At 34.4% G+C, this 26,139-nt stretch overlaps 1 protein-coding gene across 2 annotated transcripts in view; it reads right to left on the bottom strand.

Annotated features, from left to right (window-relative positions):
- The window catches only part of CNTN1 (contactin 1), a 359,783-nt gene that overhangs the window by 280,459 nt on the left and 53,185 nt on the right, over window positions 1-26,139 (bottom strand). The gene's annotated exons all lie outside the window — the stretch shown is intronic.

The raw sequence follows: 26,139 nt of genomic DNA on the forward strand, positions 1-26,139 counted from the left end.
AGTTTGATAGTTTATAGAATACTTTTCACATTCTTGTTCTGGTCTTCAGTAACCCTCATAGCCATAAATGTGTTCCCTCCTAAATACTGTTAGGGTAAACTTGGTCTCAATTGGCACAGAAGTAATTACATAGAAAGCTTGTCCCATCAAATGCACATTCTGAGAATAGCCTTTCCATTTAAAATACAGACTATGTCATGTTTCCTCATAAATCAAACAGTTGTAAAATCTAGCTATTCATATGGCTGAACCTAGACCTTTAGATCTTGCCTCAAACATCCCTCTCCCAGAATGACAGCAGATATTAATCAGATGATGACTCAAATCAATACATAACTATATACCATATTAAATGTCATGAAGAAGGCTCATATAGTACTTTGAGTGCAATGGGGATCCTGAATTGGTCTGAGGGAATAAAGGAGAGGAATAAAATTTGAACGGAGAGTTACTGGGTAAAGACAGAGCAGAGAGAGTTTCCATTTAGAAGAACTGGCAGGTGCAAGGTGCTAATGCAGGAAGGAGCGTGGCACTGTTGAGAAGCAGGAAGAAGGCTGTTAAGGTTAAAACACAGAAATGGAGTGTTGTGTAGGTGTGCGTAAAGTTGGCGAGGTCAGGCAGGGCCATAGCAGGTTAGAGGGAGGTTAGTTTTTATCTTACACACTACAGGAGGTTACTGCAAGGTTTATGCAGAGGAGTGAGGTAGTTAGATCTCCTTGAAGATGGTAGCTCTGGTGAGGAAAGAGAAAGTGGAGGAAGAGTGAATATAGGAACTGAGCAAAGGGTATTGTTCTAGTTCAGGAAAGAAGGATGGTGGCTTTGACTAGAATATTCACAAAATAAATTGATAAAATTGGTTTGTTTTAATACATTTTGGGAGATAGATTATAATCAGTCTCTCTCACTTGAATGTCAGCTACATGAGGGCAGAGACTGCATGTTTTACTGATCATTATATTCTCTGCCACAATACTTTGCACACAGTAGATACTCCAAAAAATTTTTTTCATGAATGAATGGTAGGAAAAGGAGAAGAGAGTGGAGATATGACTTAGGAAAGCATAACTGTCTAAAGCTCAGAATAGAGATCTTGACTGGATATATAAATTTGGAAGTCATAGGAATATTGGTAACATCGAAGCCATGGGAGTGGATACAATATCTATGGGGAGAAAATAGCTTAATAATGATAACTGAATTTTTGCAGACTCTATGTATCAGTCACTGTTCTAAGCATTTTACATGTTACAATCCAGTTAATCCATACAATAACCCCATAAAGAGTACTCTGTTTTTTATCTCACTTTAAAGATGAGAAAACCAAGGCACAAAGGAATTATATAATTTTCCCAAATTCACATACCTAGTAAATGGCAGAACTAGGGTATGGTAGGCAGAATTCTAAGATGGCCTCCAACATGTCCAACTCCTGGTGTTCACACCTTGTACAGTTTCCGCTCCTGTGTGGGGCAGAACCTATCCCCAAATGCGATGGGAAAAAATTCCCATGACTTAGTTATTAATAAATTGACTTTGAATTAATCAAAATCAAAAGGGAGATCCTTGTGGGCCTGGCTTAATCAGTTGATCCATTTGAAGGAGATTGGGCCCTCCCTGACATCAGAGATTAAAAGTGTGAGAAGGCCTATGCAGAGGCCCACATGGTGGAGCATTGGGAGCAGCTTCTAAGAGCCAAGAATAGCCCTTGGCCAATAGCCATCAAGAAAATGGGGAATTCAGTCTTACAACCACAACAAGTTGAATTCCGCCAACACCAGTGAGCTTAGAAGAGGACCTCAAGCCTCAGATGAGACCTCAGTCCTAGCTGACTTCTCAGGCTTGATTTCAGCCTGTTGAGACCCTGAGCAGATGACCCAGATGAAATCCATCCAGACTTCTGACCTACAGAATTGTAAAATACTAAATGAGTATTGTCTTAAGCCATAAGTTTGTGGTAATTTGTTATACAGCAATAGGAGACTAATAACACATGATGAAACCTGAGTAGTTGGTTTACATAGCCTGGGCTGCTAAAGTCTGGGCTACATTGCAGAAGGCAGAAGAGGTGGGAAAATGAGAAGAGAGGTTAATAATGACAGAACCCCGAGGAATGTAGACATTTAAGAAATGGGCAGTGGAAAATGAACCAGCAAAGGAGACTGAAGACAAACAAACAAGCCAAGAAAGTCCAAGAGAGCATGGCATTAGAGAAGCAAAGAAGGATCTGTGGAAGGACAGAGACTGACTGAGTAAGAGTGTACAGTGCCACAGAGTGCAAATCAGATGAGGACTGGAGAACATTTCTTGGACTCAATAAGATGGAAGAGGGTGATATTGGCTTTCCCCTGGCCAATTAAAAAAGCAGAGTTGGCATTTTAGAACCCCTTTTGTTTTTTTAATTTATAACCCCTTTTGTTTTTTTTTTAATGTGATGGGCTGGGGAGAAAAAATATTTTCCAGACATTTTTATTATCCAATATTTTTATGCAGAAGCATTATAAACCTCTTCCTCAAGAATTAGACACATTTTGTTAATTACAGCAGGCTTAAAAAGTAAATCAATTAAGATGTTTTGTCACAAAATTGAACTTCAAGGATTAATATTTTTTTAAGTTACAAGGCAAAATTGTACCCAGTAGTATTCTAAAGAATATTTAATCTCATGAGCTGACTAATGAAAAATAGTAGAAAGAGGAGAATACAAAAGATAGCATTCAATTTCTAAAACTCATTTATTGGGCGCCTGGGTGGCTCAGTTGGTTAAGCGACTGCCTTCAGCTCAGGTCATGATCCTGGAGTCCCAGGATCAAGTCCCACATCGGGCTCCCTGCTCGGCAGGGAGTCTGTTTCTCCCTCTGACCCTCCTCCCTCTCATGCTCTCTGTCTCTCATTCTCTGTCTCACAAATAAATAAAATCTAAAACTCATTTATTTTGTTTATACCACCCACTCTAAGGGAAAGTTATTCTTTTCTCCTAAGAAAATATGAAATCAGATGCAGAAGCAAAATGTAAATAGGCATTAAGCAAATCAATAAAGATCCATTTTGACTATAATAGAGTACAGTTGAGAAGACAAAGTGTACACACAGAGATAATTAAATTTATGACTTTTTATGCTGCTATATTCACCCTTTGATGTTGCTTTTGGGTTCTCTTGTACCAGTACTTCACTTTGGTGACAAATTTTATGGGAGGCAGGAATAACAATGACAACCCTCCCCTTATCCCATATAAAATAACAAAATAATATGATTCAAACTACCTTGTTATTCCTATACATGGGGGGATATACTTGTCTCCAGTGGAAACCTCAGGAAAGGAAAGGAGAGTTTATCCAGGGATCTCTGACACATAGCCAACGGAGGAACAGGGCCATGTTCAATGGCTCAGCCTGAACTGAGATTTAAATTTTCTATTTTGAATGATAAGACAGATGTACAGTGGGATAGAGACCCAAGTGCAGGAGTGTAGTTTTAACGTGTCTTCTAGTGGCTTACATGAAATTTTTCCTCCCTTTTTCTCATTTGAGGCTTTTGTCCCAGATATGGTTGTGAGTTCAGCTGTTCCTAACACTTCACTCATGCACAGATGGCTTAAGAGTCCTGATACAGTTATTGCTTATATTCCCAAGATTACCATTTGTTTTGCTGTTCACTTACATTTTAAGGATCTTCAATTTGTTTCACATCCAACTTATTTTCATGTATTTGGTTCCTACCTTTAGTTGTTTATGAAAAAGCCAGCTCTTACTAACAGAGGTAACCTTACTAGTGAGCATATGACTGCTTTCTAGTGTAAGACAAATCTTGATTCATTAATGAGTCACACCATCTTCATAAAGAAAAGTGACTTTTATCATCCTGGCATAAAATTCTTTAAAGAAGAAAATTTCACTTATATGTGGAATTTAAGGAAAAAAACAAATGAGCAAAGGGGAAAAAAAAGAAAGAAAGAGGTAAACCAAGAAACAGACTCTTAACTATAGAGAACAAACTGATGATTACCAGAACAAACTGATGATCTACCAAGTAGATTGGGGGGTTTGGTTAAATAGATGATGGGGATCAAGGAGTACATGTGTGATGAGCACAGGGTATTACATTAAAGTGTTGAATCAGTACATTGTATACCTGAAGTTAACTAACTGGTATTTAAACAAAAAATGTTAAAAAAAAAAAAAAAAAAAGAAAGAAAAGTCTACCACCCATTAGTGTGATCAGTCATTCCAGGAAATAGATCACATCTTCCTAGTCTATGAGTCCTGAACCTCTAACCAAAACAAGAAGCTTGAATAGAGTGCTTATTTTCTTTAAAGTCCTTCTCTTTCAATTCATGGAATTTTGAGATGAACCTTAAAATGAGGATTGGCCATTTTTTTCTCAAACAACAACAACAACAAAATACCACTCTCTGTGAAAATATAAGACAAAGATGAGTATGAGAAATCTTCTCAAATTTCACTTTATATGTTGGTTATCCTAGAATCATATTGTAGTTTCCCATAGAATTGACAACTAAATAAATTCTTGGCTGATGTTTCAGAATTTTCATCTCAAACATTCCAAATCCCTGATGGCCTTAAACTTCAAAGCCTAATCATTCAATTGATTTATTATCACTTTTCCCAGTTGGGATGTACAAGCAACAAATCTTTCCAGTAGTAGTAGGTGCCCTAAAATTCTAACTTTTAACTCCTTATATTTGCTCCAAAACTACATTGACTTTAGGAAGATTTAGATTTCCAGTTAAAATGAGTCCTCATGGGGTGCCTGGGTGGCTCAGTCGTTAAGCGTCTGCCCTTGGCTCAGGTTGTGATCCTGGGGTCCTGGGATCGAGCCCCGCATCAGGCTCCCTACTCAGTGGGGAGCCTGCTTCTCCCTCTCCCTCTGCCTGCTGCTCACCCTGCTTGTGCACTCTCTCTCTCTTTCTCTCTCAAATAAATATATAAAATCTTAAAAAAATAAAACATATTACAAAGAATGTATTAAGTGATGGCAAACTTCTTGGAGAATGTACTATAATTGAGGTCCAATCCATAGCTATTGGTATTTAGGACATTGGAAACCTTGACAAAAAAATAATAATAATAATAAATTTCTTAAGGGTTGCTATATATTTTTGTGCTTCATAAATAATTATACCTTCAGGTATATCTACATATCCAAACACTACCAGACAACTAGCTTTTAAATTATAAATCTCCTTGGTGGAATTCTTTTAAGTGGCAGGAGAAAAAAGGTGAGGAGAGTTAAATTTTTACTCATTTTTAAAGAATGAGAAGTAATACACAGAAGGAATTAAATAATTTAAAAGAAACAGATGGGAAATTGTGTGTTAAATAGAGTTTCTGAAGGATAAGTTGAATTAATTTGATATATTTTAGTTAATGAACTTAATCTTTACAATAAAAATGATAGCTACTATTGAGAAACAATTATTTACCAAGTTTTTAACATACACTATTATATTAGAAATCTTGCAAAATAGGGATTATTTTCTCATGTGAAAGGTATGGTTTCAACCACTTGCTTTAATGAAAATAGGTACTAATAGAATTCCTCAAGTTCCAATCCAAATTTGTTTTCAACAAGGAACTGAGTCACTCACTCTGTCATCAAATAGATGGTTCTTCTAACTATTAAATGGGCTTTTCCCCACTATCACTCTTTAATGTCAAAAGAAGGGAAAAGATCAGTTCTTAAAAGCTTATTTCCTATAGGAAACATTTTCTAGGTAATGCCAGTAAAATCTGGTGAAAAGGAACAGGTTGTTCTGCCTTAGGGTTTTTTCATTTGTCTTGTCTTGTTTTTAATAAAACTTAAGGAACTGTATGTGTTTAGGCAGCATCGAGCTTTCCATCGTTCATTAATAAAAGATATTTTGGAAGAAAAAATAAGACTCACCATATTCCAGATCAATACAGTCTTTGTTTTTTTCTATGTGTAGACTTGAGCAAAGTGGGAGTTCGAGTATGTTAATATTTTAAAAAGTTTGAAAAGGTAGGGGTCAGAAAACTTTATATATAAAGGGCCAGATGGTAAATACCTTAAGCTGGCTGGACCAACAGGTCTCTGTCACAACTACACAATTCTACCATTGGTTGGTACATTGGGAAAGCAGCTTAGACAATACATAAATGAATGTGTATGGCTGTGTCCCAATAAAGCTTTATTTACAAAAATGTACCTGGACTGGATATGGCCCAGGGCCTGTGGTTTGCTGACCCTGAAATAGGAGAATAATAAAATACGATAACATGGAAATGGTGAAGCCAAGACATTTTCTCATAATGTGTTAAAAGCCTTCTCATTGCTTTGTTCAAATAGTTAGCAGCAACATTCAGGTATAAACATTAGGTTTTAGGCTAGACTTTTAGTCATGGAAAAATAGGCTAACTATTCCTTTAGTTCTTTTGGAATGTCCTCAAATGAAATATTCTCAAATACAAAATTTTTAAGGACTTATAGTAAGCTGTCAAAACCAACAGTATTTTCATCTCCTCTTTAGTGTAAAGAATTTCACAATTTGGCGTCTTATAATGATGTGTGCCTTTGAAGGAGAGACTGAGAACATCTGCAGGTAAATTTGAAGTTTCTAATTATATATAATTTTTCCTAACTTACCCTAAAAACTCTCTGAAAGAGATAGTGTTATAAGTCACCTTTTATAGGTCATGAATATGAAGTTTAAGGTGATTTAGTATATTACCAAGGTTACATAGATACTAAACTATAAGGCCAGGATTTGAACAATGTAGTCCTATACTTAAAGCTACTATGTATGGTTGCGCAATTTATGCACCCCTTAGAACATATAAGGACATAGATCGTATAGATTTCTATGGTTATTGTAGAAATTTTCCACAGGTGAAAGTAAATTTTATCTTACAAAATCAGTATTATGACTTTTTTAATGAAAGGATATATATTTTAGAAGCACCCTTTTTTGTAATTCACAATAATGTGCCATATATGACAGCTCCAATCCTGGGTTAACTCTAAAGACCTTGTTCTTTTACATTATACCAAATGAACTCAGTGGCAGGACAGCCACCTGGAAGGTTACAAAGAGTAAGGTCTTGAGGGAACTCTGTGTTCCTACACTGTATATGTAACATTGTAACATTAGCCATTTCCCTGCCTTTAAGTCCTGGGAATCGTTAATTACCATGAAAACAAATATAGAGAATGAAAAAGGAGATAGGAATTAAAGATACTCTGAACATTAGAGCATGACTGACTAGATGTAGAAATATATTATTGATTAAGATTGGGAGATAGCGTCTGGAGGAAGAAGGAAGATGACTTATTTTTAAGGCTCAAAGGATACAGATGGTGGAGAAATCAAAAAGAAGTTGAAAATATGTACCCCAAACTAAGAGAGTGATCAAAGCTAGAGTTAGGGATTTGGGTGTCATTTCCATAAAGGTGTAAGAGCTAATGCCAAGAGAATGAGAGAACATAGGTGGAAAGAATCTAGGACTGGGAGAGGTGGAATCTACAAGATGAGCCACAAAATAAAGAGAAAGAAAAAGTGTGATCAGAGAAGAGATATGACAAATTAAAAATAGGACCACTGAAGCCAAAAACAAACAAAACATGTGTTAATGAAGAGTTTCATAACAATGTCTCCTACTTCAAAGAGTTCTAGGAAGATGAGAACTGTGCAGAAATCACTTCAGCTGGCAATTCAGGAGTAACTAGTGAATTCTTCAAAGTCAGTCTCAATCCACTAGTAAAAGAAGGGGCTGGAATAGGGTGGGGGAAAAGGATGTAGAAATAGAGTGTGTGGACTATTTTTTTAATCTAAAATTTAGAAGAAGGCAGAAAAAGAGGAAGAAAGGATAAAGATTTGCTTCATTTTTTAAAAATTGTATTTATTTATTTGACGGAGTTGTTTCATTTTTTTAAAAGAATGGAAGCTCATTGGAAATTTTTGAAGTTGGGAAATATAAAAGTGAGGGATAAATAAGTGACACTACTATATGTTATAGAAGACCCAAGAATCCCAAGTCACAAATAATTAGTGGCTGCAAGTAAAATCCTGTCCTGGTTCTATCTATTGTTTTAAGCAGCTTTTATTGAGATATAATTTATATGCCATAATATTGACCCATTTTAAGTGTAAATTCCATGATTTTTAGTATATTTGCAGAGGCTTTAATCTTACATGTCCAATAACTGACATAATCATAAGAATTCTTAGTCTTATCTATCTTAGAGTATTCCAAGAACACAGAACCTCATCATAAGAATAGAAACATAAAACAAAATAATAGAGACACATCAGTGTGATGGGCTGCAATAAGATTACAGCTTATCATGTGGAATGAGGCAAATGCCCTAAATAGTTGCTTTTGTAGCCTTTACAATAGATAATTAATAAGCCACCTTCTATGAATCAAGTAAGCTTTTGTTTAATAACATTAAGAATCTATCTAGATCCATAATTGACTCATAAAGTAACTATGCAGTAACATATTACTTATAGTACAGTTTTGCCTCATATTGACCTCTCAGGTTTTTGTGTTTTGTTTTGTTTTTTTAATTTGTTCACTTGCTTGTTTTTGGTCATACATCCCAAGGCAATTTCATACCATTTAAAGTAGCCATTGTGTTAGTTCTTTGTGTTTAACCTCAATCTTGGGTTGTGAAAACTTGCTGGTGCCTACAAATAACAAACATCATGTAACTATCCCTTTCTGTAGTCTTTTGTGAAAATCACGAATTTAGATACTTGCATACTTGGTTTCTGAATGATTTCCAGACTTACAGCATATTCATGCTTTACCTAAATTGAGAGAAAAAGCTCTTCGAGTAAGTAAAAAATAAACAGTACAAAAATGAAGATTAACCATGGTTTACTCATAACATACCTACATATGTTACCCCCCGTCAGGATATCAGATTACAGAGATGTAATATGTACTTATTTTATATTCAAAAATATAACAGAAAAAAAAAAGAATTGTAGAGCTAAATCTAGACCACCCAAGCTTCTAAGTAATTATACCTCATATCTAAAAATTTCCCCAAGGGCGCCTGGGTGGCTCAGTCGGTTAAGCGACTGCCTTCAGCTCAGGTCATGATCCTGGAGTCCCAGGATGGAGTCCCGCATTGGGCTCCCTGCTTGGCGGGGAGTCTGCTTCTCCCTCTGACCCTCCCCCCTCTCATGTGCTCTTTCTCTCTCTCTCAAATAAATAAATAAAATCTTAAAAAAAAAATAACCATGAGAGACGATGGACTCTGAAAAACAAACTGAGGGTTCTAGAGGCGAGGGGAGTGGGGGAATGGGTTAGCCTGGTGGTGGGTATTGAGGAGGGCACATTCTGCATGGAGCACTGGGTGTTATGCACAAACAAGGAATCATGGAACACTTCATCTGAAACTAATGATGTAATGTATGGGGATTAACATAAGAATAAAAATAAATAAATAAATAAATAAATAAATAAATAATAAAAATTTCCCCAAGATCTAGAGAAGGAAACCTACCTAAAGAAATATATGTTATTATATTATAAAATTATTATAACTATAATGTAAAATTATGTTGTGTAAGACTGATGAATCACAGACCTGTACCTCTGAAACAAATAATACATTACATGTTGAAAAAAAAAAAAGATAATAGGAAGGGAAAAATGAAAGAGGGGAAATTGGAGGGGGAGATGAACCATGAGAGACTATGGACTCTGAGAAATAAACTGAGGGTTCTAGAGGGGAGGGGGGTGGGGGAATGGGTTAGCCTGGTGATGGGTATTAAAGAGGGCACATACTGAATGGAGCACTGGGTGTTATATGCAAACAATGAATCATGGAACACTAATCAAAAACTAATGATGTAATGTATGGTGATTAAAATAACATAATAAAATAAAATTTAAAAAAATTATAACAATATATATATTATTAAAACCATTTAATTGAACCCATTTGAATATGTTAGCTCTTTTTCAAATACAATATGTAAAGTTATTAAAACAAATCTCTCCTTCATATAGTAGACAAAGAAAAATAACCACTTTCTTATTAAACATTAGAAAGATATATGTAAGACTTACTTTGCTCTAACCTCTTTCTCATAAATTTTAGTAAACACTGATTTTTTAAAAAGCTAAAGAAAAGTGAAAAAAAAAGCCTAAAAATAGAAGAGTATAAATCTAATTTATATGTTTCTATCATAACAAAAAATTAAAAATAACTAAATTATATGTTGAGATGGAGTTAAATGTGTGATTTCTATAAGTATTCATGAAATTAAACTGGGTAGGAAGAGATGAAGTACTTTTTCAAAGCACTGACTTTATCATCTTTAGTTTATCTGTTAAAATTTTCACAGGAGTTGACAATCGCCATTAGTTTTTTCCTCCGTGAAAGGAAACTATTACCAGCTCAAATGCATTTTCTGTAATCATTATTCAACTATCTGTTGTCTTGTGAGATTGCAAATTTTCTCAGGGATGATAAAACTACTGATAGATCCATTTCTTCCTTTAATCATCCAAAAATGAATTATGGTCTTTGAAATTCTTCTGACACAATAACCATTACTGCCTTCTTAGAGTGCCATTCTAACCACACAAAACCTATACCACTTGGGAATCTTTCAAGCAACTCTTTCAAATGTAAAGCCACTTCCATCAACAATCCTCATTTTTAGATCTAGTTTTGAAAGAAATTGTCCCATGTCCAAATTGTTTTCTACTCACCTCTTTTCACTGATCAACTCAGCCCACCTACATCAGTCAAGTGTTTTATCTTACAGTCCTCTTGTTTTGCAATTCTGTGTTTTTGCTGATGAGATTCTTGCTACCTTCTGTAAAGTAGTATCGACTACTAGTTTCCAATTACACTCATATAGGATGGGGATGGTTTTAAAACCAAAGAAGGAAAAAACAACATAAACATGCAAATCTGAATTGATAATGTTGAATATGAGTCAACACTAATGAGAGAGGTGAAAGGAGAATGCACAATAAAATTTCATCAGTAACTACAGAATAAGAATTTATGTTAAGGATAATAAAAATCATTAACAGAAATTTATTCAGCTCATTCTATGTTCCACACACTTCTGGGTATTGCAAATACAGTGATAACCAACAAGAACAAGTCAAACACATCTTTGCTCCCATTGAGCTTAAATTTTAGGGAAGGGAGATATGAAGTGTGCTGATAAAAATAAGTGTTATGAAGATTGCATTTGATCAGGACCATATCTGAAGTCCTCTGTCCAATACTGAACACATGCTTCTGACAATTACAGATAAAATATAAATCATGTAACCTAATGTTTGCTGATAAGTAATTGAATTTGTTTGAAATTGTTTGTAATTGTTTTCTATCTTTGGGGCACAATTTCTTTCTTAAGAACAGAGATCTGTATCTAACACTTAGAATAGCAACATCAACAGAGCAGAGGTCAGAAAAATCTTTTTTTTTTTTTAAAGATTTTATTTATCCATTCATGAGAGACAGAGAGAGAGATGCAGAGGCAGAGGGAGAAGCAGGCTCCCCGCGGAGCAGGGAGCCCGATGCAGGACTCGATCCCAGGACCCTGGGATCATGACCTGAGCCGAAGGCAGACGCTTAACTGACTGAGCCACCCAGGCGTCCCAGAAAAATCTTTTTTAAAGAGTCCTGAGCACTATCATAAAGCAAACATCTTTTTTTTTTTTTCATTTCAGTTTTGATTTTCAAAGTCTCTGTAGCTTCCCACTGTGCACAACAGCACATCTTTTTTTAAGTGATAGAGTTGTTAACTTTATTGTGGACATTATTTCACAAATATTTATGTGTATCAAATTATTACATGGGACGCCTTAAACTTACACAATGTTATATGTTTATTGTATCTCAATAAAGACAGGAAAAATAATTTCAAGATGGTAACAGCAGAGCATAAAACTAAGCATGTCCCCTTCTGAGCAAAGGACTTTGTGTCACAGCACTGATGTCAAACGTGTGAAGCTGGCCCTGGTTCTCCCTACAAAAACAAATCTGAAATCTGACCACTTGTCACCATCTCCTCTGCTAACAACCTGGCCTGTGCTACTTACCTGGGTTACTGCTCTAGGCTTTCAAGTGAAGTCCTTGCACAACAGCACAAACTTAACTTTCTGGAAGTCAATAAAATGTATAATAAAATTATTTTCTAGGTTTAACATATCTTCTTATCTTTTAAACAAATATAGCTTTTTTGCACGTGAGAGGATGGAAAAATATCTGAATCACCACTGTTCCAAGGGATGAATATAAAAGTAAAAATTAAGTGCATTTAACCATACTGCTATTTTTTTTTTTTCAAATAGAAAGTGCCAAGCCAGTCACTGTCAAAAGTGCCAAGCCTGATCAAATGCTACAGGTTTACAAAGTGTTTGATCAGAAGTTTGTGTCATGTAAGTCTGGAATTCGGTTTTCTGAAATTCAGGTATTAATTTTCATGGAGTTAAATTTTTTAAAGGTGTTACTTTATATAAACACTAATATCAAAGTCAAGAGATATGGTGGCTACATTGTACTGATCTTTAAAAGAGATGATATTGCCACGGGGTAATGTGTAATGCACATTTGCCTATAGAAGATCAATTTCCAATAGCTTGTGCTAATACATACATAGAGATATACATCTATACAGATAGATAGACACAGATTCAGATAAAAGTATAGATACAGGATCTGTTTTGTTGTTAAATATTTTGAATATCACTCAGATTATATATACACATATATTCTTAGGGAAGAGGAATCACTTAAGGCATAAAAATATCTATTTTGGCACTATAAGGTTTTTCATAAACTATGTAATTAATTTGAGTAAGCTGTGTGACTCAAAATTCCACAAGAGGAATACTTTTAGAACCTTATATCTTAGGTAGAAGAAAGACAAAATATTCTGGCCTGTTTTGACTAAGAAGAACATAAGGAAAGTGAGAAAGCAATCAAAGAAAGGCAGCACTACTGAAGCAAGGAAAATGAGGTTCATCTGATTTTAGAACAATGACTCTCAACGCTTATTCTCTTTCCTGTCCACAACTTTGAATAACAGAGAAAACCCAAAAACACACAAATAATGTTTAGGACTCTGCCCCTCATCTACATTTAAGTCACTCCACATAACAGGAGTCAATTTAGATGAAGTCTGGGGGATATAATATAATAATATAAATTTCTAGCTTCTGAAAGAGGGAGCTTGAGCCTTTGCCTTCTATTTCAGCCTTACATCACTCTTCTTCAAACTGCTTCACTGCCCCATCACACTATCGGACTCCAAGATCTCACATGCCATCTACTTAACACTACAGATGGCTCCCTCTTCCCTCCCTGCCCTGAAAGTTTTCTCATCAAGGTGGATTGCCTAATGACAAGTAATTCAAAAAATACATGTATTTTTAGTTCTGATCTTACTTAACCTTTATGTAGCTTTATTACATTTTAGCCCTCTTTCTGTTTGGAAAAGCTTTCTTCATTCAAGCCACACCACACTCTCCACACTCTCCATAATTTGTCTCTCCTCCTTGGTTTCTTCTGTGAGCTCCTTTGCCCATCCTTTAAGGAAGACACTCCTCGGAAATCTGTCTTGGGTTTTATTTTCTTCTTATGCATATTTCCTATGGACAATTTTACTCACTTCCATGGTTTTAATGGTCAACTCTAGGCTGATAAACCCAAATCTCGACATTGCTAGTTCAAGTCTCTTTTCTGAGTTCCAGACATAAATACAACTCCCTGCTGATCGGTTTTACTGACGGTCCATAGAGATATCAAATTTCACAAATCTAAAACTGAATTCATTGCTAGGTCATTACCCCTCCCCAAATTAACCCTCTTTTTAGGTTTTCTGGTTTAGCTGTTGGCACTAAGTTTCATCCTGTTGCTCAAGCAATAAACTTTGAGCACCCTCCGGCCCCTTCCTCCCTCTCAACTTCATATATCCAATAACAAAGTTATATTGACACTTCAGTTCAAACATCTCTCAAGTCTATCCACTTTGTCTTTATCTCCATTTAAGCAATCATAGCCATTTCTTCCACAGCTCACATCTGTTTCTGCACTAGCCTAGCTGCTTATAATTGTTACCAGAACAAATCTAGTATCCTAATTGCAGTCAGTGTGACCTTTTTAAAATGTTATGCTAGTCATTTCACTCTCCTGTTCAAAATCCTTTAACTGGCCCCCCATTGTTTCTTTCATTCATTCACTAAACTCCTAGTCTATTTACAGAATGTATATTATACTAGGCACTTTGCAGAGTGCCAGGGCTACACTGACCATAGATATTACCCAGCAATACAGTTTTGTCCCTGAAACAAAGAATTGGTTCTTCTACTAACCCCAGACTCCAGATTCATGGTATCAGAACTTTTCATTAATCATCATTGTTCATTTATCTTAGTGATAATGATGCACTTACCCAGAATTTTTCATCCTATAAATGTTACTGATATTTATTTCTCTGCTTTGCTTCTGTTTTACCTCTCAATACCTTCCAGATTGACCTTGGTTAAATAATTGGTGTTATCAAATAATAACAATAGATTCTATTTTTTATTTTCAGTCAGCTATGTTACAAATCCACCACTCAACCCAAGCCAACTTTGATTTTATAATTGGGCATTCTCCTCCCGGATAATGAATGCTCTAAGCAAACACAGCCCATAGTTGCCCATCCTGCATGTTAAGTCTGTAGCTCAAGTGTTCACAAAAATAGCAATACAAATTTTTCTTATTTATTAATATCATCATTAATTAACCCTGAACTGAGGACTTCCTGCAACAACACAGATTAAAAGTTCTTAGGTTTCCTAATTCTGAACAACCTACACTAGAACATATCCTCTTAAATATATAGTTTCCCATCTCTAGCAGAATATTTGCAAGAATAACATTATAAACAAAATAACACTAGACTTTGACTTTAGTTTAGCTGAAAATTAAGCTGCTCAGTAAATTATCCTCAAGCCAGTGTAGAAAAAATGTGCATATTGATCACTCAAGAAAAGACTACAGGGAGTCAGGCTGGTGTAGAAGAAAAACATCTGGTTTGTTATCCATGAGAAGTGGTTTTAGCCTAAATTCTAATATGTTCTAATTGTGATTCTAAGTAAGTTAACAAGCTTTCACAGGTGTCACTTTTTGTTCTTCTTTTTTTTTCTTTTAGATATAGTACAATGAGATTTATTCCTAATGTGATTTCCTCTTGGAATAACACACATGTCTAAGGGTTTCATGAGACCCTGTTGGATTTCTTTCCCAGGTTTTCCTTGGAGAAGTCTTCTCTAGTATGTGCACAAAATATTTTATTAACAAATGGAAATGCACTGAGGCTTCTAGCTTGATAAGCAAAGTAAGATCCAACTCATAGGATTGGAAAAGAATTAATTAAAATTGCAGTCCTAATAAGGATGTTTCCACATCATTAGTTTCATAATGTATCTGCTTCTGCTTATTTCACTGTCACTAGTAAAATTTAATTGCTTCATAATTCATATTTATTATTTTGCATATAGTATGTGTTTCAGATTAGAAAAAGTAATAGAAAAAGCAGTAATCAAGCCAGGCCAGTCTCAGTCTTTTTTTACATGGTCTCTGATCATCCTCTTTTATACACACATTTGAGAAATTCTTGTGATTATATTTTTGTTAATTATATGTTATCTCTTAAGCCTCCTATACTCCTTATGGCAGCATCTAACCTCTAAAATTCCAATCTGAACTTAATACGCAAATTGGTATTAATTATATAGACAACCTTTTTTTTATAGACAACCTTTAAACATTATTTTCATGGTCTCAATGCCCAAAGCTCTAAAATACACACATATAAATAGTTAATAAAATCTGAAGGAAATATTTAAACAATTTTGAGATACAAAATTTTTGTTTTCCTTTTTATATACTTTTCTAGTATAAATTTAATTCTTCTAGCACTAGTTTTATTTCCAGTTCCAAATAATATCACACATAAATGGCTCTTTAGAAAAAGCTTAAAGGGACCTTAACTACTCCCTCTGAAAATTTTCTGAATGAAACACTGGTCCTAAGAGCTACATTTTTCTCTCTTTTTTTTTCCCCTAATAACATTGTTTCAAAGGGATATTACAGACAACTGCTTAAGATAATGGGCAAAAAAGAGGTATATTTCCACAAATAATGCAATTTATTATTGCCCTAAAAATATCTAAACATGGTCCAGGGCCAGGCCCATGGTGATAATAATAAGGCACTTGCCAGAAAGGCAAAATTTAAGTGCAACCCCCCAAATTCAGTAATCAGTATAAATAATATTTTAATGGAATATTCTAAAACATAAAAATTAGTGCAAAAATTCCTGGTGAACAAAATATTAAAATTTTAAATAAAGAAAAGATATTATATGCTATATCTAGCTAAATAAGCCCTCACACTTGCCATTTGTTTTATCTTGCATTAGTTAATTGTAGAGTAACTACTTTTCAACTCATAAATGTCAGTACAAATATCATTAAACACTAAAGCTATAAATATATTGTTTTTCCATACTTGTAATTTTACTTGTTGGCCACGGACACTCATGAGATGCACTTTATATTCAGCTGCTATTTCCAAAAGAATTTTAAGGAGATCCAATTTAATATAATGTTATTCTTCTCCCCTTCTTAATAATAATTAAATTGTTCGTGTACTTCAGGTAAAGATATTATTACAACTAATGTCACCTTGATGGAATTATTCCACCTATTAAGTTTTTTTTTAAAGCATTTGAATCCACAAATAAAATAACATAATAAATTCTTTATGCTTCCATACAGAAGCACTAGTGTAACTGTGTAATTTATAATAACGAATTACAACTGGAAGACAACTTAAAAAACAGGTGCTTATGTACAATAAAATAAAAATAAGCAGACCTTGATTGCAATAAGCATGAAGTTTTCAATTATTTAAAATTCGAGAAATGTAGATAATGGGCATCATAGAGATAATTTCTTGCTGAAGCTCCCCTTCCTTGTCTAAGTTTACCATTTTGCATTAGAACAGAGGGGGCAGTCTTTCAGCTGACCTAATGAAACACTGCTGCAAAAATAAGAGGCCAATCTGTGTGCAATTGCAGTTCAGCCAGAAAGAATGCTAATTCTTCAGTGCTTCCTTTAAAGAAATTATTCAGGCTTTCTGTGGCATGGAACACTGTGACCAGCCAGGAACTGTTAGAGATGAAAATAACCTTTCTTTGTTATGACTCCCAAAATGTAGTATTTGTTTCAGTTTCATAGGAGACTCTTGTACCTAGTTTTTTTAAAAAGTGAGGGGTAGGATGCAGTGTGGAATTAGTCATGCCCTAGACATTTTCCATAAAGGATATAATTTCCTAACTTAGAATGTGCTCCCAAGGGACTTGTAAGAAGAGTACGAAAATATGATATCATTTCAAAATTGCTCAAGTATGGTCAAAGAACTCTGGTTATAGAGGAGGAGGAGGAGCTGATTTGAAGGCCCTCTCTACCCTTACTAGCTGTAGGACACTGAATTCTGATTTGAAATATCCTTTTCCATAAAACAGCGTTACTAATACCCATGTCACAGAATTGTTGTAAGGATTAAGTAAACTGACAACTATAAATAATCTATAAATTATGAACGGTTACACAAATGTCATGAAGGATTTTAAAAGATAACAAAATATAATAAGAATATAAATTAGGATTGTAAAGCCAATCTGGAAATAAAGTTAATTTTTAAATTATTGTTAGCAGTCCATGGAAGTATAAGCTAATAAACTGAGATACTGCAATGAAATCATTTCTTACATTAAGATTTTCCCTTTTAGGAACATGAATTCAAAGACTAAAGAAATATTAATGATCTTTTCAGTTTTTATTAGCTTGGGAAAGTCAATTAATTTTAAAAATACACCTTAAAAGTTATTTTCACTTACAAGAATAAAACAGAAAAAAAATCAGAAAAGCAGATGGAAAATTACTTCAGTTTGATAACTTTCCAAGTGGTTTTTAAGTAACATAAAAATAATGCATACTAAAAATAAGACAATTCCATTATAAAGGAATAATTGAAGAGTAAAAATTTTACATCATAGTACTATTTGACTACTAGTAATAACCGGAGTAGATAATATGTAAATTAAATTGGAAATTTTCAAATAATCTTACCAGGTATATTAAAAAATGTATATTTTCTTGAATTGTTACATTTTGTTTCCTTAAAATAACTTTATAAAACACAGACATATTTTGTATGACAAAAGAATTTTGAATAAAGCATATAAAATTCTTAAACTTTATTTTTTATCTTGATCAATTTCTCCTTTCTCTTTATTCTACTAACTCTTCTTTTTTTTTAAGATTTTATTTATTTATTTGACAGAGAGAGACACAGCCAGAGAGGGAAGAGCCCAAGGCAGACGCTTAACGACTGAGCCACCCAGGCGCCCCCCTGCTAACTGTTCTTGAGAAATGTTACCCACTTCGGGTTTTCATTACTATTAACATATGATTCTCAAATCTATTTCCATTCCCAAGCTCTCTTCTAAAGGCCATAGTCCTATTTTCAGTTATCTACTGGCCATGATACCTGGATATTTCCCATGGGCCCCTTAGCCCCTTCCAAAACAAACTCAACATCTCCCACCCTCTGACATCCACTTCTGTCTCTGTATTTCTGTCTGATTAAGAAGAACTGCTACCCACAAAATATGCTTTAATGTCATTTTTCAAATGCCAACTTGAGAGCCAGTAATCAAAAATGACTGAATCATATAACTTAGAAATAGTTTACTAAAACTTCACAGGGGGAAGAAAAGGAAACTGCAAAGTAAAGGATAGAAGTACTCTAGTATTGAGAAAAGAACAAAACTTATCATAATTCCCTAAGTCAAAGATACTTTAGAAAGATACACTCAGGGCGCCTGGGTGGCTCAGTCGTTAAACGTCTGCCTTCAGCTCAGGTCACAACCCCAGGGTCCTGGGATCGAGCCCCACATCGGGCTCCCCGCTACGCGGGAAACCTGCTTCTCCCTCTCCCACTCCCCCTGCTTGTGTTCCTGCTCTCGCTGTGTCTCTCTCTGTCAAATAAATAAACAAAATCTTTAAAAAAAAAAAAAGAAAGAAGGATACACTCTACTATTTTATGAAAAAATTAAGTGCTGCATAAATAAAAGGAAGTGTTACTATACTAATGTATAGAGTATATTTTTCTAGGAATTGATACAAATGAGAAATGTTAAAAATTTGAATGTGTTTTGATAAATCTGTTGATAGTTCCACAGTAAATGTATTAAGTCAATATCTTCCAAATTGTATTTCACTTAGAGATGTTAATGTGTTTATTTGCAGAAGGGTTAGCTATCAAATACATTTGTAAAATTCTGCATGTAATTTTCTCTGAAGATTATAATGCATATTTCCAATAAACCTGTTTAATTTGACTAATCCAATTTTTTCTAAACATTTGCAGAGTTATTATTTTTCCAAAGAAACAATTCAGTGTCCTGGAGCTTACAGTTTGCATAAAGTTGAATTCAGGGAAGCCAAATCACAGAGTACATCCCTAACCTTTAACTATGAGATCAAACAGGAAATGCTGTGTAACATACCTCTAATTAAAACTAGTAACATTCTGATTGTATTGGCCAAAACTGACCCCATGTGGTAAACCTTATATTAATAGCGATTAATTAAATAATTTGAACTGGAGATCATTTATATCCTTATAAAATAAAAACAAAATACAGGACAAGTATCAAAAGCTACAATGTAAAAACATTTCCTGAATAAAGGAAAAAAATTGAAACTATATTTTGAAAGGTCATACTGCATACTTTGGAAAATAACTTATCCCACCCCAAAACACATCCTAGTAAAATTATGAGGCTTTAAAGAAAATTAAAAAATCTTTCGGGCAGCCATATACAATGGCCAAGTCACTTATTAGAGAAAGAAATTCAGACTATCATTTCAATAGCACCTTTTAATGTGTATACATATATACATATATACATACATATATGGCCACGTGTGTGTGTGTATATATACATATATATATGTATATATATATATATATATATATATATATATATATATAGCCCACCTATGCTACTATTCATCTACTAAAATATATAGGCATATATTTTTAAAACATATTTGTAAAAATGTAAGTATAAACTATTTTTTTAAGATTTATTTATTCATTTAAGAGAGAGAGAGAATGCACAAGCAAGGGGGGAGGGTGGGAGGGGAGAATCTTCAAGCAGACTCCCTGCTGAGCACCGAGCCTGGCACCTGGCTCAATCTCAGGACCGATGAGATCATGACCTGAGCCGAAACCAAGAGTTGGACACACAACTACCTGAGCCACCCAGGCATCCCAAACTATTTTTTTAATAAATAAGTAGATGAACAGAATAGAGTGCAGGACATGAACTACAAACTAGTTTCTTTTTTTTTTAATATAATTTGTTTTGTATTTTTGTCACTGAACCATGTAAATATTTCAAGTAATTATTAAACAGAACCAATTTTAAAAAAGAGATTCTAAAATTAAAAAGTAAAGCAAAACCAATGAACCCAAATGTATATCCAGTTGGTGGCATTGCCACACTGAGAGGAACCAATGAGGAGTTGTTAATCAACAGGCATAAAGTCTCAATTATGCAAGACGAATAAGTTCTAGAGACAAGCTGTACAATATTGTCCCTATAGTGAACAATATTGTATTGCTTATAAAAACTTAAGAAGATAAATCTTGTGTTCTTACCACACACACACAAAATTAAATACACACACACACATACACACATAGTAATTTGACTGCTGATTCCTACTGGGCTAGTCTATGGGCAAAAGGAATTTAAAAAATTACCTGCTATCAGTAATAATAATATTGGTGGTAGTATTTTTATTGTACACATTGTTATAGGTATAATGTTGGATGAAATAAATGTGTGATTTTTGTGATACTATAATTTTATTATTCCTGATTTTCCTGATACAGAATCCTTGGCAAGGGAGAAAGGAGATACAGATGTAAGATAGGAGGAATTAACTAAAATTCCTGAAAGCTTGAAGTTTAATTGTAAAAATCAGTATGAACCAGCAATATATTTGTTCAAAATCAAAACAAAACGTTTTTCTTAAGTCTTCCAACAAAACAAACAAACGAAAAACCCAATAATCAACCCAGTAACCATAAGAGATCTCTTAGCAACAAAATTGAAGACTTGAAATACTAAAGAAATCCTAGAACTTGGAGACAATGGTTGATTCCAGACCAGAGGCAAGTTATGTACAGTGGGTGGTTTATAGAAAAAAACAAATTCACCTTGAGTTGGTAACTGTTAAAAGTGGGTAGTGGGTACATTAAGAATTCATTAGACTTTTCAGTCTAATTTTGTACATATAAGAAATTTTTCATAATACACACAAAATAAAACAAAAAGAACCTGGTCCCATAGTCTATTTGGATGCAAAATTTTATAATGCAGAGGGTCCATAAATGCTTTATAATCTATATAAAACACAATTTTGAAGCTCCTATAAAGGGCTACATTCCAAAGAAAATCTAAATGATGGTAACCTCTTGCAATTATGATCTGATTTTTACTTCAAAAAAGCTGCATGTATTTCTTAGCTCAAAGTTGGCTATGGACTGAATTATGTCTTTCCAAATTCACATGTAAGTCCTAACCCCAAAAGTGTATTTGAAGATGAGGTCTTTGGGAGAGAATTAGCTTTAGGTGAGGTCTTAGGAGTGGAGTCTTTGTAATGGAATTAATGCCCTTATAAGAAGAGACACTAGAGAATTTGCTGTCTTCTCTCTCTGCTGTGTGAGGACACAATGAGAAAATGGCCATCTGGGATGTAGGAAGAGAGTTCTCACCAGAACCCAACCATGATCTTAGACTTCCCAGCATACAGAACCCTGAAAAATAAATTTCTATTGTTTAAACCATCTACTTTAATGGTATTTTGTTATGGCAGCCCAGGTTGGCTGATACAGGGTCTTTCACTTGGTAGTGCTCAATAAATGGTAGCAGAATTTAAAATGGTAGATTTCTAAGTTGCCTTTAAAATTCTCAAAACACCAAAAGAACATTTTGTCTTAAACTTGAAATATTCTGAGTATACAAACATAAATCAACTACTCTGTAAAATATTCATAGTACCAGAGGCTTAAAAATGTAAATGATTAGAAACATTAAATCACCGATGTGATTACAGAATGCTACTTCATAAAAATAGAGCAGTAACAATTAGAATCATGCTACATAATAACCATCTACAATGTGGAAAAAATTTCTTGCCTTGGGCATCAAATTAAGGTGGATAGTTTTATTCTGTGTAAGAAGATGAATAACACATATCTGGTCTGTTAGAGAGAAAAAAGGGGAAACTAATTTACATTTGTTATCTTAATTAATCCTTGACAACACCAAGGGCTCATTCTACTATACCATACTATATCTAGTTTTCTACATATAAACTAAATAGCATGTTAACTACTTATATTTCTACTTATTGCTAAAATATAAGAACATAGATTTATCTCTAGTACTTTGTATTTAGCACAAAAATAAAAAATTAGTTTTTATATGAAAAAAGAACAACTGAATACAGATAAATCATTTTATTTTTACTTTTTTTCTGACTAATAAGATTTTCAACTTATCTTTAATCTGCTTTCAAAAAAAAAGTAAGCAAAGGGTATATTCATATGGGGGAGGAGATTCAAGTTTACAGTTGTGGGGTACTAATCTGTGAGAAGCTGACTATTGGCTAAGCATAACAGGATAGTGATAGTTGAAACCAATTAGGAGATAATTATACTTCAAGTTCATTATCTTACTGGTGAGAATTTTCTTAAGTAATGAGTGACAACATCTTTGAGTCCTAACTAATAATTACATAGGCAAACAGAACACTTTATACCTTTTTCCTACTCGTGTTACTAATTCACCATTCTTGAGGAGAAGGTTGTGAATAGCAATTCTTATAAGAAGAATGGATGCTCTAAGTTGGAAAATTCCTTTAAAAAGTATATTTGGATTTTGGAAGAAGTCACAGGAAAGTGGGAGAGAATAATTAATCCTATAAATATTCACTCATTCAACAGTGAGTTATTGGCTGCCTACTATGTGTCAGTAATCATAAGTCTGGGAAATCAGCCACAAATGAGACATGCAAAATCACTGTTTTCAAAATACTTATATTCTATAAGAGAACCAGTGTATAAAAACAAGTAAACAAACAAGATATTTTGTTAGTTATAAATGTTCTTTAAATATAAAACAAGTAAAATACAAAATAGAACATGCCTTAGGGAATATTTTAGATTGGATGATGGGGCAAAGCCCCTTGAAGGCAGTGACAGGCAAACACCTAATTAACGAGAAGGAACATACTATTGGGGGGGTCTGGTGGAAAATATTCTAGGCATAGGGAACCTCTAGTGCACTGGCTCTCTATATTAACCCTCAATTTTGAATCTCAGATTGCACTGTAGAGTACCTCTTCTTACTACACTCATCTACCCATTTCTCAGAAATCTTTGCCTATTGTCAAAACCTCCGTCAATCTCATCTCAATTTGGGGTCAATATCTATATGTATGACTCCTTCAACCCTCTGGCCTCTAGATTCTTTGACTACTTCTCATTCAGTGATCTTCTCATCAACACTACCTCAGCTCCTCTGGTCATATCAATAAGAAAACCCTTCCATATCTCAATTTCTAGCACCACACTCCCCGATGACTATACCTCCTTTCTTTCCAGTTCACTCACTCTAAGTACCCTGACTGCAATGATTCTCCTATCCCAGCAGGACCTACAATCCATGGATTTACCACCTATTTCCTGTCTTTCATCCCCAGTTCATCCCTACCATACAACATTACTGAATGGTTTTGCGTTACATTCATGAACAGTATCCTGAAAAGGGCTGTTAAAACAGACCATTCACTCTCCCACTGTCCTAGATTACTGTTTTATACTTACTCTTCTCTCCTTAAACTGTGAACATTTCCTCCCGCATTCCATCCTTACTGAATAAACACCATGTAAGTGTTAGTCTACAAAACCACAACCTCCACTTGTACATAAGATTCTATCCCTCTCACCTGCTGGTATCATTTTGGTAAATCTCCCCTTGTCTTCTTGTATCAACAGTTTCTTTCTACACTCATTTTTCATTTCTATCAACATACAAACTTGCTGTGACTTCTCTTTTCCCAGATAAATTTCTTTAGAAGAGTAAGCAAATTAGAAATAGAAAATAATTTTTTTTTCTGGAAGAATAAATGGTAAGACTAGCCAAGCAAACTTTAAAATTTACAGAATTGATGAAGCTGTGGTTGTATTAAAAGTATTAGAACATATTACAAAATTAATGTGGTGAAAATTTCACATGGTTAAGAAATTCAAAAGAAAATGTAGAGATAGCTGGTAACATATAAAACATATTTAACTTTATAAATATTTAATGATATAAAATAAAATAAGAGATACTATTCTTGCTTATACTTAAATGTATGCATTATAATTTATCATATATGTCTATATACATACATATATACATGCAAAACATACACACACCTATGTATCTATATTTTTACCTATCTATGAATGTAATGTACCCAATATTGTGAAACATACAAGAAAGTAGCTATTCTCATACTAGTTGGGACATCAGCTGATAACTTCCTGAAGGTAACTTGGCAATATAAAGCAAAAGTCTAAAAAATGTGGTTATTTTATAACAGCAAAAAATTAAAAATATAAATTCCCAACAGTAGATTAAATAAATTATAATACATCCTTACGTTAGATATGATAGGGCAATTAAAAATCATAATCTTGAAGAATGTGTAACGATATCTGACATTGCTCCAGGCACACTGCCACATCCTATAAAACAGTGTAAAACAAATGGTCTCATTTTTCTAAAATATTCATTGTAATATTTATTATAAATAATATACCAAAAATGATAAGATAGCAAGGAATTAGGAGTAGCTATTCTGAGTTATGAGCTACGGGTAATTGCAGTTTTCTTCAGTATTTTCTACCTTTTTTAATAGCAGTATATTCAGAAAGTTAAAAAAGCAACAAATATTAGAGATGAAGACGAAAAAAAGCAAAGAGGCAAATTGGGATAAAGTTTTCTTCTCTTCCCTTTTTTTTTAGTGGGAATTGGTTAGAATAACTAGAGTCTCAGGATAGTCACATGGTTTGCAGCCCCTTGTACAGGAAAAATTAGCTTATTGCAGGGTCTTCGCCACCACTATCACAATAACCAGGGATGGAAAGTCACCTATAAAAATGACAATGCCAGTGGAACCACACTGCTTGAAGCTCTGGATTGCATTTTGCCACCAACTCATCCAACTGACAAGCCCTTTCATCTACCCCTCCAGGACGTCTATAAAATTGGTGGTATTGGTACTGTCCCTGTGGGCCAAGTGGAGACTGGTGTTCTTAAATCTGGCCTGGTGGTCACCTTTACTCCACTCAATGTTACAACTGAACTAAGTCTGATGAAATGTACCATGAAGCTTTGAGTAAGCCTCTTCATGGGGACAATGTGAGCTTCAATGTCAAGAATGTATCTGTCAAAAAAAAAAAAAAAAAAAAAAGAATGTATCTGTCAAAGATGTTCATCCTAACAATGTGGCCAGTGACAGCAAAAATGACCCACCAATGGAGGCAGCTGGCTTCATGGCTCAGGTGATTATCCCGAACCATCCAGGCCAAATCAGTGCTGGATATGCCCCTGTGCTGAATTGTCACAGAGCTCATAATGCTTGCAAGTTTGCTGAGCTGAAGAAGCAGATCATCGTTCTGGAAAAAAGCTGGAAGATGGTCCCAAGTTCTTGAAATCCGGTAATGCTGCCATCATCGATATGGTTCCTGGCAAGCCTATGTGTGTTGAGAGCTTCTCTGACTATCCTCCTCTGGGCCGTTTCGCTGTTCGTGACATGAGACAGACGGTTGCCGTGGGTGTCATCAAAGCAGTGGACGAGAAAGCAGCTGGAGCTGGCAAGGTCACCAAGTCTGCTCAGAAAGCTCAGAAGGCTAAATGAATATTATCCCCAATACCTGCCACCCCAGTCTTAATCAGTGGTGGAAGAACGGTCTCAGAACTGTTTG

The sequence above is a fragment of the Mirounga angustirostris genome, unplaced genomic scaffold (genome assembly GCF_029215605.1).
Source record: "Mirounga angustirostris isolate CCGP_5_RB_7025 unplaced genomic scaffold, mMirAng1.0.hap1 SCAF_5, whole genome shotgun sequence".
NCBI classification, from domain to species: Eukaryota; Metazoa; Chordata; class Mammalia; order Carnivora; family Phocidae; genus Mirounga; species Mirounga angustirostris.